General features: G+C 36.8%; 1 pseudogene; it reads left to right on the forward strand.

Annotated features, from left to right (window-relative positions):
• The window catches only part of LOC122791454, a 105,244-nt pseudogene extending 87,482 nt beyond the window's left edge, over positions 1–17,762 (forward strand).
• The last annotated feature ends 502 nt before the right edge of the window (positions 17,763–18,264 follow it).

Genomic DNA, 18,264 nt, shown 5'->3' on the forward strand with positions numbered 1-18,264 from the left:
CTAAGGTATTACATTGGGATGAAATGGCTAGGCTTAAAATGACCTCCAGGTCGATAGACTAGTAATCTCCTGTGATCCTATATTATCTACTATATTATCTACTCAGTACTTTTAACTTCAAAAGGCAGCTTATTGAAGTTCGCTCATTTAGCCCTGGACATGTACTGGCATTTAAAATTAATTGCCAGTATAACTCACTTTTTCCCAATATTAAAGGCCGGGGTCCATCATGTAGACTAGTGTTTACTCACTCAATAATAAACTTGAAAGTGTGTTCTGGGTGCTTATACACATGCTTAACTACAGCATTGTTCTCCTTATGCTCCTAAGGTCATAAATGTGCTCATAGACTCGGTCTCTGAGTTTTCACTTGGTCTTAGATATATAATATACAGTACATTGCAGGCAAAGAACAGTGTGAACAACTCCTGTAGTCTGACAATTATAAGTACCTTGCATTTTAAAAGTAAAATCTTTAATGTTGAATTGGTCACACACCAAGATGAAACTGCACATAGAGCATCAACCACATTTAGTCATCCTAGACTGTTTACAGCTTTTTTCATGTTTCTAGAACCAAACCTTTCAACAATATTCTATAAATTAAGATGTTATTTATAAACAATGTGAGGTCTATCTCTCACTTTGGTTGAAATATGCCTATCATCTTTCAATATGATCCAATTTATTTCAACAATATCTTTGACAGTATAGCTGTCAACACTGAATGTGGTGATGAAATAACTCTTAAAAGTAAAATGAACTGTGGAGTCTGAAATGGCAGCATTATGCATACTAATACTGGTCATATCGGGTGTGCATACAACTCCGGCATCAGGCACACTCACATTTTGACAAGTATTACTTAATATTGGAAAATAAATGTTCCTTTCCCTTTTGTTAATGACTTCATATATTAAACCATTTACAAAAACACCAGGATAATCCCTAGCTAGAAACATACTTTTTATAACTTCACATTCATCTAGAAAAAGTTCTAAGGTGAAAACGACGCGGGCGACTTTGACAAACTATCCCTTCATCACTGGCCATATTTGAATTTAAGGATAGGAACTAGTGTAGGTATGAGTAAATTCACTTTCTGTATATTTGGAAAATGATCCTCCTATTCATAACATCTTTGGTAAGCCAAATATACAGACATGCTATTTTGAAGTCATTACATTCATATGTAAACTGCAAAAAACTGGTAGTCTAATTAATATAAGTTACAAATTCTGCTATTTTTTCAAGGTTATCATCCCAAACGATAAATATATAATCCAGGTACCATGTGTATAATTTATAGGACTTCATGTAATTGGAATTAAATAAGAATTTGCTCTCTCATTGCACTATAGTGATATTTGCAAAAAAAACCTCTGCAGGTGACCCCCTGTACATTGTAAATAGCAGTTTCCTTCAAAAAAAATTAAAAAAAAATATTTTTCAATACAATCTCTAGCAGTGTTTCAGAAGTATTAATTTTATCTTGTGGGACACTTTTTTCAAAAAGAAACTCAGAAACCATTGCATCTTGATATCATGTGGGATGGTTGTATACAAGTCCTTCACATCTATAGTTATAAAACTGTAATTCTCGTGAAATTCAAGTTTAGTTATTTTATCAAGGAAGTCCCAGGAATCTCTGCAGATTTGAATCTTCTGTACTACAAACGATTTAAAATTTTCATCTAAGAATTTTGCACAGGGGTGGGTGATGGGACCACTGGCATCAACAATAGTTGTCATAGAGAGATGAAATGCACCCATATATTTTTGGAACACTGAAAATCATAGGGACAACAGGCGATGTAACATGCAGGTAGTTGAACTCATCTAAATCAGTTTGATGCTGTATAAACATATCCTTTAAGTCATTTTAATTTTCCTGTAAGCAAAGTTTAATTCATTTAAGGACACAACTGTCATCAAACAGTAGTGTATATATCCTTTTAACATAGTCATCTCTCTCCATAATTACCAAACCACCCCCCCTTATCTGGTTTCATAATCCTTAAACCATAATCTTTCATTTCATTTAATAGTACCTTCTCCCTATGATTCATATTATCAGAAATATAAAGTTGTCTTTTTTATACGATGCACTAAGTAAATCAAGCTCACAAATTTTCTCAAAGAGTACTAAGGTGGGATGGATAGGTGAATTACAAATACTAGACACACTTAATGAATTCATTGCATCAGTTAAATAATCAAACATGACATTAAAATTCAACTTTCTGATGAACTGTTTAAGGTCCATAAGCACATAAACTAAATTAGTATGTTTTACAGGAACAAATGTTAAACCACATGCAAAAAGACCGCCACATTTGGTATTGATGGTAAAAGAAGAAAAGTTAAACATTTTAAAATCACCATGGTTATTAGTAGTTATTTTAGAAGAATCAAAATCATTCTGCTGTGATGTATCATCCTGCATTAATTCCAACTGGGGTTCTGATGCCCTCGGTTTTGCCATTGTTGATTGCCTCTCTGTGGGGGCTGATTGTGGGATCTCGATCCCCATTGGCCAAAGTTTAGTTTAGTTCTGATGCATTCTGACCACCTTAATAGTGGGTATTCTAAAGGGTCACTAAAGTCATTAACATTTGTATTAACATTATTTGATACTTGTTCATTCACTTTATTTTCTCCTATATTTAGGTGGTTTTCAAAATTGTGATTAGGGACAGTATTATGATAGAATTTATTACCCCAAACTTGAGAAGTAGGGTAAGATTTCTGGTTGAGATAGTCATATTTATCTCAATCCAGCTTCTTAATTTTCCTTGCCTTCATGGTGTGAATTTGTTCATTAATGCTGGTAAAAATATGTGCATAATCGTATTTATATTGATGAAGGATAGATCATGTATTATCACATTGTTTAAAGAGTTTATACCAACTATTAGTTCATCAATAAGCCATGCTTCTCAATGTGAGAATCAAACCCTGTACCTTGTGTCTGTAAGGTGAATACTTTAACCATTATGTCAACAAATAATCTAATCACCTGGAGTTGAATAGAACCCACAGACGTCTGGTTTGCCATCACCAAAGGGGAGTGTGCTAACTATTTGTGCAACAAACACTACAATTTAAATATCATTGGTTATGTGGAAGACTTTGTTTGGCTTATCATGCACTTCATGATGAAGAACTGAGAATTTTGTTGAATATTAAATTGCTTCAAGCTAGTGAGATAATATTTTATTGCTCTCTTGTAAACTGCTTCCGTACTATGTCTTTAGAAATATGAGGTCTGTAAAAATGCAGACAATACTCTGGATGGGATTTTAACAGATATTCATAGAGGTAACAAATAACTTCATAACTTCCGCTGGTAATATCTCACCTCCTCCTTCATGTCTCAGTGTTCCATGTGCCTTCCTAGTAGCTCTCTTAGCTTCCTTGGTCTATTACATCATCTGATGACTATAATTCAGGCTCACTGCACTGGTGTTGGGACTGCTCCTATTTGTCACCTACTTCTTAGAGGTAAAGGCTAACATCAAGGGCCTTTGGCTGACCAAGTTCACTGATGACTGCAAATTGATGAGAGCTATCATAAAGCCATATCTGTTTACTCCATGTCGTTACTGAAAGACAATGTATGCCTGGCATACAAGGCATCATTTCTGGAGCACCATTTGTACATCTGCAAAATGAACAGCATCAGAACCACTAGAAACAAGGATTAAAATTTTGCTTGTGACATCAATAAAACATGTTGGTGAGACAGATATGTCTCTCAGAGGATTCTCATGCTCTGGAAAAGGCTCCCCATCCATTTGAAGCAGAGTCCACCCTAACCCTTATGTTAAGTGTAACCCTGACCAATGGATGGGAAATCAAAAATTCACCCCGGGTTTGGTCTCCATATCTCTCATAGACAGAGGCAGACAGTAATACCCAAACTAACATACTCCCCAACACACATAAACTCTAGAAGCTTTCTAACTAATATACCCCTCCTAATAAATGCCCATGATGCATAGGGACACAATTGGGCTGGATTGCATGGCTAGCCTTATAAAAGCCCTTGTGGTCATTAGCCTAGTATATACCTATGAATCTAAGATGCTTCTTCAACTTCTTCTATGACATTATGGATTCCTAACTTACTTTTAAAATATTTTTGTGAGTGTACGCATGTTTATAATGTTTCTCACCTGTGCCCCCCAGAGATGGAAATAAATCACCTGTCTTCCTCCTGTCAGTCCTCTGGAAGCCAAAGTCCATTAAAGAACATGGGACATTGTGTTTGGTCAGATACCTTTCACCTTCGACAGCAAGATGGCACTGTCCTAGGATTTTGTTCACCATGTGCATTATTAGTTTGTATGTTTCTCTGCATTTATTTTTCAACTGCCAATTGTTCTAATCTTACATAGTTTTTTATTATTGTTTGCGCATCATTTATATATCAATTGTCTTTCATATTTTTGTGCCTTCAGCAAAAAAAAAAAAGAGAAAGAGAAAAAAAAAAAAAAACAGCACACTTACCTTTTTACTTTTTGCAAATCTCACTTAAAAAGATTGTATGCCACATACCAGATACTAAAGAACCCCACTGATAAGCGCTGGTTCCTTTCAGTGGACAGCTTTTTCTATGTGCCTAAGGATGCGACTTAGAATACTCATTGTTCATCTAATTTGGTGTTTCTGAATAATAACTTCCTGAATTTCTAACAAAATTGCTGAAGTCTATGCAGGCTTTGTCTACTGCTTCTTTCTAGTGTGCTGCTCTGGGTATTTAGTAAAAAAAAATCCTGACGTTCATGTAAAGCTTTTCTTTTTTCAGATCCAGAATGACTTATATCCATTGCCTACCTGTGCTTACAGACATACTATTTTTTTTTACTTTTGTTTTGTTTGAAATGATTCCAAGATTTTCTTTGCTGCAACACTGAAAATGACAGGGTGGAGATACTTTTCACACTGCTGTATGCTGTCTCATCAACCCTTTAACAATATAATGAAAACTTTACCCTCCATCTATGTCTTGTAAAAAATTACAGTAATACAAGGTTGTTTTCCTAGAGGATCATTAGTAGTCGAGCCACATGTCCCATATTGTAGGTATGAAAAAACAATGACCAGCAGATAGTGGTGTACTAACAAAAGATATCCGTTTATTGAGCCATAAAGCACATAAAAATGCAAAAAGTCAACAATCCACAATCCAAACCGGTTTTGGCTCTAATATCAAGCCTTCATGAGTGAAAAAAGAAAAAAGGAACTAAAAAACTTCCTGCCTTATAAAGGAAACTCATGTCAATCATCATTAGAACCAATTGGGAAAACTACAGATGCTCATTCAGACCAGCGGAAAACAAGTCACCCAAATTAATAATCCATCTTTTCTCCAACTTATTTAGCATTTCATGCCAACCAGAAACCCTTGTTCTATTGCCTTGAATTTTATCAATGATAGTAAACTTAAAATTAGCATTAGAATGTTTCAGTGTATGTTTATATAAAGCATTATTGGCTCATTGGTGCCTAATATCAGATAAATGTTCTGCATTCCTGAACTTAACATGCCTAGACGTCTGCCCCATGTAAAATGCAGAACAGCTACATGTAACTAGGTAAATAACCCAATCAGACTGGCAATTAACAAAAACAGAGATGTTGTAAACCATACCAGTATTACGGCTGCTGAAACAATTAGTTTTATTCATCTTAACACACTATACACAGTGGCCACAAGCAACCATTAAGATGATCACCTAATAATGTTCTCTGAATATTTTCCCCCAAGGGATAATGCCCCTTCTTGTAATGATTGAAAAGAGCACCAATGTTCCTACCTTTCCTAAAGGAGAATTGGCACTTATGACCAATGAAAGTAGACAATCGCTCATCAGCCAGGAGAATATTCTAATTGCGGTGAACACTATTAATAAGTCTAGAAGTATTACAACCATAAGTAGTGATTAAATGTAATACCGAATTATTATTGGAATCAACCTTATTATAATTCAGCAATTGTTCCCACTGTATAGAATCAACCGAATTCCTAGCAGACAAAATCTGCCCCAATTTGTAGCCCCTTTGAATGAACCTTGTGGTAAGATCATTCCGATATGTTAGATAAGAAGATTCATCTGAACAGATGCGTTTTACCCTCATATACTGAGACTTAGGTATGTTCCGGCATATGTGAGGTGCATGATAGCTGGTGGCATGGAGGTAGGAGTTATACTGGGGGAATTTCCGATGAACTACAGTTTTAAGGGTGTTATCAGGATTCTTGGTAACCAACACATCCAAGAAAATAATTTCATCTTTACTGTAGTTGACTGGAAAATGAATTCCACACTTGTTTTCATTAAGATAATTAACAAACTCTTGAAGATACATAGAATCCGACCTCCAAACCAACCAGCAATCATCCAAAAAACACCTCCATATGTCCATGCCCTGCAAAAAATGCTATGAATTGAATAGTAAATTAATTGTTGTTCTAAATAAGCCATAAATAGATCAGCATATATAGGGGCAAAAGAAGCCCCCATAGCTGTTCCTCTGATCTGTAAATATATAGTGTCACGATAAAAAATAAAACATTTTTTGTCAGGACATGTTCAGTCAACCCAAGTAAAAAAGGTATTGAAACCTGGTGGATATAATTCAGAAAGATCCAATCAGTATTTCAAAGCCTCAATACCGGCCCAATGGGGGATGTTCATATATAATGATGATACATCAAGGCTACATAATAACCAATCAGGTTCCAGTTGTGAATCAGAAACAATCTGTAGGAATTCAGTTGTATCCTGAATCCTGGGTCTGATGAGTGAGAGCAAAGGTTTTAAATATTTGGTCAAATACTGAGACAGAGGTTCAGTTAATGAACCACGGCCAAACACAATAGGCCTCCCCTGTTTTCCTGATCTTGTCGATGTCCAGCATTTTTCAATCAGCAGTGTTTTTGTGTATCATTGGTTATGCTCAATTTATGTTCTTAGGTGCAATATTTTTTTTTATATTCTAATCTATCGTGCATAACCATTCATATTATGTTAAGGTGGGATTTACTTATTTAGTCCCCATATCTTCAGTCATTCCAAGTATTATTGGGTTGTCTTTTTATTGATAACCTTTATTATTATTATTATTATTATTGGGGGTTGATATCCCTTGCCTTTCTGAGGCCTTTTGCCCATTTTTTGAGATTGGGTTGTCAGGGTATTTTACTGTGGCTCTGTATTTTGGATTACAGGAGTTTTGTTTTTGCCCATTTCCTTTTTTTTTCCAATCCAGTTAACAGCATTATAGCAGACTTTTGATGGGTGATTCTTCTGATTATTTGCTTTTTCTGCATTTGGTTGGTGTTGATCACTCTCTATTGTGCAGGCTGATATTGTCCCTTTGAATTTGGGACTCAGTGCCTTGAGGTGAGTTTTATTGATGCTCTTTTAAGAGCATATTATTAGTTTACTGTTATTGCCCGGTCCTATGTTTGGTTTGGCTGGGGGACTGGATGCAGTTTATAACACTGGAAGGATTTTGATATTACATCTTGTTTCTTAAATAAGGTTCTATTATTTTAGAACAAATCATTTGTGAAGTGTCACTCATACTGAGATTTATTATTTTTCTTGCTATATTTCTGTTAGACTTGGATATGGATATTAATTGACTTTTACAAGGGCTTGCTTCTGATCATAATGATTTGGCCTTTTCTGGGCTAGATGATGCACATCCTGAACAGGACCACTGTACTTCTACCCCTGATCATGATTCACGTACCTCCCTTTTCTCTAAATTGGGCAAAAGTATGAAGTTATTACGAAGCAATGTTTGGCATTTAAGATTATTTAAGGCCTATAAGGCCAAGGATATCACCCCTCGGGGCCTTAGGTTTAAAGTTCAACCATTGGTTCACAATCCTAATGAGAATTTAATGAAGGCTTGGGGTGGAGCCCAACATAAGGCCACGGTGGGATTTGTTGAGGTCTTAATTAATCATTATGAGGCGACTATTGATCAGGATTTAATTGAAGCTACTAACATGTGTCAATCTATTTGTAGATTTGAGGGGCAACCTTTATATGTTTCCCTCCTTAATAAACTTAGGGATGAACTGTTGGTACATGAAACACAACTCAAGGACAAGAAAAAATATACATTTTTGAGAGATTTAACTGACTATTCAAGTGGGGATCCTTTTTCCAAGACATATGCCAAACATGTTAGGTTTCAGAGTTCACCTCAGTCTGTGTCCAGGAGGAAGAGGCCACGTACCATTTTCAAGCAATCAGGACAACAGTATGATACATCAGTCGAGGATTCTTCCTCTGCTGTAGAATCTGATGTGCAAGGCACCACAGATTCCCCCACAGCTAAGAGAAACAATATTACCCCTTTAGGCATACACAAAGTTGGGGGGGAAGAAAACACAAGCGTAGTACATGATACGAAGGGCCTGTTGCACATGTTTGCCCAGAAGTAAACAACTGTAATGTGCTTAACATTTCTTCTCATACTTTATCACCAACGCATATTGAAATACTTAATAACGGACTTTCTTTTATTCCTGTTTTTTTGTTCCAGGGGATAATTTTGCCAATGATATTCTTTCTTTTTGCAGGCTTTTGAATTTAAGACTTTTCTTTCAGGATAAGACTACTACTAGTTCACATGATGAATTTCGCTATCACAAATCCACTTTTTCACCACCTATGAACCCTAATGTGCTGCTTTTCCAAAGAAGTGTCCTCAGGGACATACACTTTGATGTTAGCGAACATCAAGTGGGTCATAATAATGTCTCAAAGATTGAATCTGATGGTATCCAAGAGTTGGATTCCAGTCATGAATTGGTAATTTTGGCTGCTGATAAAGATGGAGCAGTGGTTGCACAGGATTGGGGCAAATATAATAGGGAAGCACTGAGACAGTTATCTAATGTTTGCTATTATACTATTTTACCTTTTGATCCTACTGCATCCTACAAAAAACAAATTGATGATTTTTTATCTTTAGCTGAGGAGGAAGGCATTATCTCCCAGTTTATCAGACAACAATTGACTACCTCTGATCCTGTCCTACCGTATATTTACTTTTGCCTAAAGTACATAAAAATTTGGACAATCCACCAGGGAGGCCTATTGTGTCTGGTCGTGGTTCATTAACTGAACCTCTGTCTCAGTATTTGACCAAAGATTTAAAACCTTTGCTCTCACTCATCAGATCCAGGATTCAGGATACAATCAAATTCCTACAGATTGTTTCTGATTCACAGCTGGAACCTGATTGGTTATTATGTAGCCTTGATGTATCATCGTTATATACGAACATCCCCCATTGGGCCGGTATTGAGGCTTTGAAATACTGTTTGGATCTTTCTGATTTATATCCACCAGGTTTCAATACTTTTTTACTTGGGTTGACTGAACATGTCCTTACGAAAAATGTTTTTTTTGTATCGTAACACTATCTATTTACAGATCAGAGGAACAGCTATGGGGGCTTCTTTTACCCCTATATATGCTGATCTATTTATGGCTTATTTAGAACAACAATTAATTTATGAAAAATCATAACATTTTTCTGCAGGACATGGACATATGGAGGCATTTTGTGGATGATTGCTGGTTGGTTTGGAGGTCGGATTCTATGCATCTTCAGGAGTTTGTTAATTATCTTAACGAAAACAAGTGGAGAATTCATTTCCCAGTCAACTACAGTAAAGATGAAATTATTTTCTAGGACGTGTTGGTTACCAAGAATCCTGATAACACCCTTAAAACTGTAGTTCATTGGAAATTCCCCCAATATAACTCCTACCTCCATGCCACCAGCTATCATCCACCACACATATGCCGGAACATACCTAAGTCTCAGTATATGAGGGTAAAACGCATCTGTTCAGATGAATCTTCTTATCTAACATATCGGAATGATCTTACCACAAGGTTCATTCAAAGGGGCTACAAATTGGGGCAGATTTTGTCTGCTAGGAATTCGGTTGATTCTATACAGTGGGAACAATTGCTGAATTATAATAAGGTTGATTCCAATAATAATTCGGTATTACGTTTAATCACTACTTATGGTTGTAATACTTCTAGACTTATTAATAGTGTTCAACGCAATTAGAATATTCTCCTGGCTGCTGAGCAATTGTCTACTTTCATTGGTCATAAGTGCCAATTCTCCTTTAGGAAAGGTAGGAACCTTGGAGCTCTTTTCAATCATTAAAAGAAGGGGCATTATCCCTTGGGGGAAAATATTCAGAGAACATTATTAGGTGATCGTCTTAATGGTGGCTTCCCTTGTGGCTACTGTGTATACTGTGTTAAGATCAATAAAACTAATTGTTTCAGCAGCCGTAATACTGGTATGGTTTACAACATGTCTGTTTTTGTTAATTGCCAGTCTGATTGGGTTATTTACCTAGGTACATGTAGCTGTTCTGCATTTTACATGGGGCAGACATCTAGGCCAGTTAAGTTCAGGAATGCAGAACATTTATCTGATATTAGGCACCAACGAGCCAATAATGCTTGATATAAACATACACTGAAACATTCTAATGCTAATTTTAAGTTTACTATTATTGATGAAATTCAAGGCAATAGAACAAGGGTTTCTGGTTGGCATGACATGCTTAATAAGTTGGAGAAAATATGGATTATTAATTTGGGTGGCTTGTTTCCCCCTGGTCTGAATGAGCATCTGTAGTTTTCCCAATTGGTTCTAATGATGATTGACTTGAGTTTCTTTTATAAGGCAGGAAGTTTTTGGTTCCTTTTTTCACTGATGAAGGCTTGATATTAGAGCCGAAACCAGTTTGGATTGTGGATTGTTGACTTTTTGCCTTTTTATGTGCTTTATGGCACAATAAAGGGATATTTTTGTTAGTACACCACTGTCTGTTGGTCATCGTTTTTTTCATTTTGCATTTTGAGACCTGGCAGTTGCCTTACGTGCAGGGACTGTGTTTGCTGCCATATTGTAGGCACCCATTGTTATAACTAATTTATACCTAGTTTTGATCCCTTTCAATGAGGGCTTGAGAAGCATGATGGGGGGTGTATTTAGATTATCCATCCATTCATCCAGGTTACCCTTTGCTTTATAGCCAAAAGAAGTCTATTCCTTAAAAGACAGATTTTCTGGAATGTATTTTTATCCTGCCAGCAGGTCTTGTTTATGTTTCAGTTGAAGTTAAGATCTCTTGAGTAAGTGTTTAGGGTGTTATTAGTTTTATGAATGTGGAGGAAGTCACATAGAACTGCATCTTATAGGCTAGACAGAGGTCACCTGTCAAGAGTCTGTATGGAACAGAAAAGAGAGCGGGCACTCTAAGGTGGTCTGAGAAGTTCAGGGAAGATATGCCCTTGATTATGCTAAGGTGAAAACCATGTGGTCTCTCAGTTTGGGTCATATGCTTGGAAAAGTACATAATAAAGGGGTCATTATACTCTATTATGGGCCTAATTTGGAAGGAGTAGAGAGCGATGATAACTTCCTTAAATGTGGAAGAAATATCCTTAGTGATTGATTAGTCTGGTTGGGAAATGAGATTTCCTAATAGAAGTGGATACATGGTGATTAAGGTATTATTCACCATCAATGAAAATGCCTGGGTCCATAATGGCTGAGTCAACATTCAAAGGGGTGCCCCCTATGTGGTAGGTCCATGGGCCCCAGTTTTGACAGAGGACACAATGCTGCATTTCTTGCATTTAGTTTTAGGTTGTGGTCCAAGCACCACTTACTGTTGTGCATTAATCCCTCCTGAAGGATCTAGAAATTTGATGAGGGGTTAATAGCAGCTCCCAGTTTGCAATAATATGCACTCTTGGTTAGCCACACGTCTTTGATGTCAGGTTTGATAGTAGAGCAGCAAATACCAAACTAAAGTGGTCAGAAAACATTTTACCTGGGGAACACCATGGGTAACTATTCTTTTTTAAGAAAGAGTGCCTCTCACACACTAATAAATTGGTTTCTGTCAGTCATCTAGTTTGCTATCCAGTGGGTAGCATAGGGGTTTAATTGAGTTTGATTAGTGTATTGATAATGACAGAATGTGGGATAGTATCAAAGGCACTGGCCAGGTCCAGGTAGGCAGTGTGAATTGATTTGCCTGAGTCTAATGCATCAGAGACAGGTTCAAAGAATCTCACCTAGTTAAGGAGGAAGAATCTGCCTTTAAGAAAGGCTTGGATGTAGGACTTGTAGACTACATATGTCCTTGTTAATAAGTTCCATAATGATACATTCCATTTTTTTGCAAATAAGGCTGGTGAAGCATATAAGTCTATAGTTTTCTGGATCAGTACTGGGGCCCCATGTGGAGTGGGGTGACTACCTCATTTCTCCATTCCTCTGGCACTAATTCACTGAAGAGGCTGAAGTTAACTAGGCAGAGTGGTGTGTCTACCAGACATTGTCTAATGCTGCCAAGAAGGCAGCCTGTTACATTATCAGAACCCATGGCACAAGTGTTTTTGGCTTTGGAGACAGCATTCAGGACTTGTTCTTATGTGATCAGAGGGGGTGTTGTGGATGTACTACTAAGCTTGAGAAAGTTAGAGAGAAGCAAGGTAGTCAAGTTATACCTAAATTTATTCATTAATATGGTGGGAATTGCCTCTAGGATTTCTGACATGAAAAAGGATTTGTGGTTGTCTTTAGCAGAAGTAGTATTTTTCAGTTTATACTTACTTTTGAAGGATTTAATTCTGTTTTTGAGTTCTTTGTTGAATTCTTTGAGTTCAGCTGTAGGTGATGGAGTACTGAATTTATTTTTATGAACTATTGCTTTTTTCCTCTTAATGTATCGTTTGTTTATACTAGGGTTCCACCATAGGAGTTTATCCCTGAATTTGGCATTTTATGTGTGTCATATGGTGAGAGATGTCTTGATGCATGCTTTAAGATGGGAAAAGAAATTATCCACAAATGTGGCAGTGTGAGAGATGGGGTCATCAAGGTGAAGAGGGCACTTACATTTGGGGCCGTTGAGGTAAGGGGGTACTTACATTTCATCAGGTCATTAGTTAGTTGGTTGAAGTTTGCCTTTGAATATTTCCTAAAGACAGAAATGCTTTATCGTAAATTTTGTTTTCCCTCCATAGTGAGTGGTACTGAACGATTATTATATTTGAACAGGGACATGTTAAATGCAGGGAGCTGGCATTAATGAAGTCCAGAAATCCTTTTTGCATATTTATTTGTGGTAGTGTAAGTTTTTGTTAATGGCGGGATAGTTGAGATAGTTGAACTCTCCCAAGGGCATACTACTGGGTTCAATACAGAGGGACATCAGTTTATTTAGATATGCTCATGGGCTGCAGATAACCTTGGGTGGGTAAGTTAGTTGGCTAAAATATGATACAGAGTTCTATTTACTGTGAAAATTATGTGGAGAATTTCAGGGCTGTTGTCCTGGTTTAAGAGTCTGTAGGTGAGATGGTTTCTTAGGAACAAACACATTGTGGATGGAGAAGAAAGTAACTGAAAAAGTGGGGATGGTCTTCAGGGACATTCAGCAAACCCTCAACCCCCCAAAATGAACTTCACAAGTAAGGTGCAACCTGTATCACACACCCCTCAAACTGGTATTCTGGCTGAACAACCACCTAATAATTGTATTGAAATTTGAAAGAAAAAACTTGGGCCTGTTACATAGCAATCACTTTATGTCAACATCACAGTTATCTGCACACAATTCCACTTTCTATTTCAGTTTTGAGTTATAATTAAAGAATTTCTCATTATTGCTTTTAATCTTTGAGATCAAACTGATTTCATAGTCAGATCTGGAACATTTGATGAGAAAAGACCGTAGTTTCTGTATTTAATCTAGAAATCCTGTCTTCTTTCTCCCTATATCCTTATATTTTCAGATTTGCATCAGATTTTCCACCTGTACCCTGCTTCATTTGAGAATTGATTTTTTTATTTTTGCATATTTGTTTCATGCAAATACACACTTTTAATGCATTTAGCTTTCTTTGCATCAGTACCACCACCATAGAATATCTGGCTTCTTTAATAATAGTAGCTTACAAAATGCTGACACAGTCGAATCACCTTACCTAGTTTCACAGTAACTGGTTCCTTCAGGAGGCACAGCTGATGTAATCAGTGCACAACTTCTACTGATATCAGCCTGAACAACAAGTGAAAAGGCTGCACAGAAAAGCCGCATAGGCAGAAATGAGAGAAGAACACAGGCAACCAGAGTAAACGCCATGTAGTACTTTAAAACTCCTTTGGCAGAAACCATAGGATATGTGCAAATACCCCCTTACAGACATACTAGTGTTCTAGATTCAAGTTTTGTATTTTTTGTTTTCACTATTTTAAAGTCTTTATTAAGACATTCAGGCAAATAAAAACAAACCCTGCTAGCTATAGATATGATATCACACTGCCTAGATTAACAATCTAAACTAGTGAAACAATGTGCTTGAATGTTAACACCTGAATATTAAAACTGTACAGTAAATGTTTAAGATGCACACAGCATATTATTATCACACACACAGTGTACACAGTCCATGTATTTAATGTATAATTAGATTTCCAGGTATAATTTATGCAATGAAATACATTTGCCACTAGATGGTAGAAGTACATAATATTGATCACCTATCAAACAAAACACACACACACACACACACACACACACACACACACACACACACACACACACACACACACGCACACACACACTACCTTTGTTTAATAGTTTTTGATCAGCAGGCAGGCATGTTAGCCAAGAAATGATCAGTTTACAGGCATAGTCAGGGAGAACACTGGATAAAAAGTGAGATGTAATTAAAGACAGGTTTAGTGCAGTTTTGGAATATTCATCTTACAAAGCATGCAAATATTTGAAAAAAAAAATGGACAGCTGTCTTTAGTGCTGATATTGACACAAAGCACACAATTATCATGAGGAGATACAGGTGAATGCAAAATTAGAATTAATATTATTGAAATATGGACTCTGTCTAGGCAGTCTATAAAATAGCAATGTTCAGTGTGGAAATATCATATGGTAGCAGGAAGAACATGATTCAAGATATGTAATGCGTGTGGCAGATTTTGTCAGTAGTACAATTAATACAGCAATTCGTTCCACACATTCAAACAAACTCACTATTCCAAGAATATTCCATTTCAGGCAATGAAATAAGTGCTGTTATTCCCCCAATAATATAAATCCAGTAACTTAATTTTATGAAGAATAATTTTTGTGAGAATTTCCTGTGAGAGGTAAGATTACATAACACTATGCAGCAACAGTAAATAACCATGGTAGAGCTAAGATGTAGTTTCTTTTCCTTAGAGTTATTCTTAAAATGAGATCATCAACCTGTTCAACACAATGTTTAATTACATCTTGTAATCTTTATTCCGCAGATCATGACACTAATAAAAAGATACCTGAAAAAAAATCTTATTGCTAACAAAGGAGAAATTGCTTAAAGGGTAATTAAAACGGTTACCTATTAGAAAATCGCAGTTACGGAACTTCAAATACCATATGGTCGACACCATATGCTTCGAAGTTCCGTAACTTTTTCATAAAAAAACAAAACAAAAAAAAGACAATGTACCCTGATGTGTTAAAGCAAAGGCACCCCCCACATCCCCCGCTACTTAAATATACCAACTCCGAGATCACACTTTAATGAACTACGGTGTGGCCTACACTGTAGCGCGATCTCGAAGTTGGTATATTTAAGTAGCGGGGTGTGTGGGAGGGGTGCAGCCTTTACTTTTTCTTTTTTTTTTTTTTTTTGTTTTTCATTTTGAACATTTCAAATTTCCAAGTGTTCGATCATTAAAGGTCATTAAACACTTGGAAATTCGATGTTCCAATAGGAACCCAATTAAAACATGTAAGCAGATAGGTATCAAATTGGTTGCTACACATAGTGATGCAGACTGTGGAGCAGTTCAGGGAAACGTTCCAGAACAGGCTGTCTACATTGGCTCAGCTCCCACCAGCAAAAGTTACCTCAACATAGACACCATCATGGAAAGCATTACGGAAGTTGGAGCAAAAGCTGTCCACCCAAGATATGGGTTTCTTTCAGAAAACAAATAATTTGCTAGATATCTGGCAACAGAAGGTATCACTTTCATTGGACCAGATACACATACTGTTTAACCAATGAGAGATGTCTGAAAGTAAGAAAGTCAGCACAATACCTGACTTTGATGGTGCATTCAAGGACACAGATGAAGCTGCCAGAACCACAAGAAAAATTGGCTATCATGATCAATGCCTTGAGAGGTGGTGGTGATAAAGGCATAAGGATCACCTTGGATGATTAAAAAAACAGGAACGGTATTAAGTTTTCTTCACAAGAAGCTGTAGATAGTTTTGGTGGTGATCAACTTTTAATAGAAAAAAAATATTGATAATCCTCATCACATTGAAATACAAGTTTTGGCAGACAAGCAATACAATGCAGTTTGGTTGAATGAAAGGCAGAATACTCCAGTCAGAGAAGACACCATAAAGTAATGGAAGATTCCCCAATCACTTCTCTAGATCCTAAAACCAGAAGAGCATTAGGGGAACAAAAAGATGGTCTTATTAAAGCAGTACAGCATTGCTTTACAGAAAATGGAATTTCTTGTGGACTCAGGGAGGAATTTCCACTCCATAGAGATGAACAAATGACCTCAGGTTGAGAATCCCATCACACCGTGCATTACTGATCTGGATTTAGTCCAAGAAATTGTCTGTATTGCCAGGGATTACCATCCTATGCACAAACAAGATAATATCCCCATCAAAGGATGAGCAGTTGAATGCAAAGTTTATGCTGAGGATCCTTAGACATCATTTGGCCTATCTTTCATTGCTAAGTTGTCACAGGATGTAGAACCACTGCATATACCAGGTGTGCATGTTGGTAGTGGCATTCAAGAAGGAGTTGGTATCAACATTTACTGTGATCCTATGATTTCAAAATTGGTTACATATGGTCATGACAGAGCAGAGGCACTGGAGAGAATGGAAGGGGCTCTGGTTAATTATATCATAGCATTCCACAAGTGTGAGAGGTGATGACTCATCCTTGCTTTGTTGAAGGGAGATATTTGTGCAATGATCCTCCCTAAGGTCTCTCCTGGTGGCTTTAAAGGGCATAAGCCTACCAAAGTAGCAATTGCTTCTGCTTCTGCATTGTATGTGCCTGCACAGCTGACATCACATATGTGTCTTGAGCTATCAAGGGTTTCTGTAGCTAAAACAGATCAGAAGGATTGGGAGGTCTTGGTTCCACTAGATGAAGGAGCTCATTTAAATGTAGTCACCATATCTGGATCACCATATTCTGTGGATCTTGATGGGAAGATGTTGAATATGACCAGTGGAACCCGGCCCCATCTTTGTTGTCTGTCACAGTCAATGACACCCAGAGGACCTTCCAGTGTCCTTCTTGGGATGCGACTGGAATCATGACCATTAATTTCTGGTTTACAATGTATAAACTGAATGCAATGACAAAGCTTGCAACATACCTGAGTGAATACATGACAGTGAAAGCCAAAGAGGATACCATCAGTATTCAAAGGTCATCAATGCCTGGGTATTCAAAGGTCATCAATGCCTGGGTATTCAAAGGTCATCGATGACTGGGACAGTAGTGGCAGTTTCTGTTGAATCAGGACATGAAGTTACCGAAGACCAAGAGATCTTTGCAATTAAAAGTATGAAAATTAAAAACAGTTTGACAGATGCCAAAACTGCCAAAGATTAAGAAGGAAGATCACAGAGAAGAACATTATATTTATAATATTTTGTCATAGAAGTTTAATATTTCTGAGCCATTGTTGAGCATCCTCATTCAAACACATTGAAAAAAATGAGATGCTATTTTATTATTAAAATAATTTCAGTGAACACCTGCTAACAACCAAGGGACAAAAACTGCACTACTTCTTGTTAGATGATTACGGAGCTTGAAGATGTTGGTCTGAGAACAAATTCTCAGAGACAGTGCTGGGGATTACAAGCCATTCTGAGGTAACTACTGTGCTTCCAAAGCTAAGAATGCACCTGCATCAGTGTGCCTTGATTTATAAAAGCTTGCTTTGTATGTGAAGGTTACTTTTATAAACTCAGCTATTTTTAAAAGCAAGTTATCTTTATTCCTTAAAAACAGAAGAGAGTGATTTTTACCTATTTCTTTTGTATTTATTATACCTTTTATACTCTTTCTGTGAATGATACTCACACGGACTGTGCCTAAAAGTGGTCAT

This window comes from Protopterus annectens, chromosome 17.part0 (genome assembly GCF_019279795.1).
Source record: "Protopterus annectens isolate FY-2018-M chromosome 17.part0, PAN1.0, whole genome shotgun sequence".
NCBI classification, from domain to species: Eukaryota; Metazoa; Chordata; order Ceratodontiformes; family Protopteridae; genus Protopterus; species Protopterus annectens.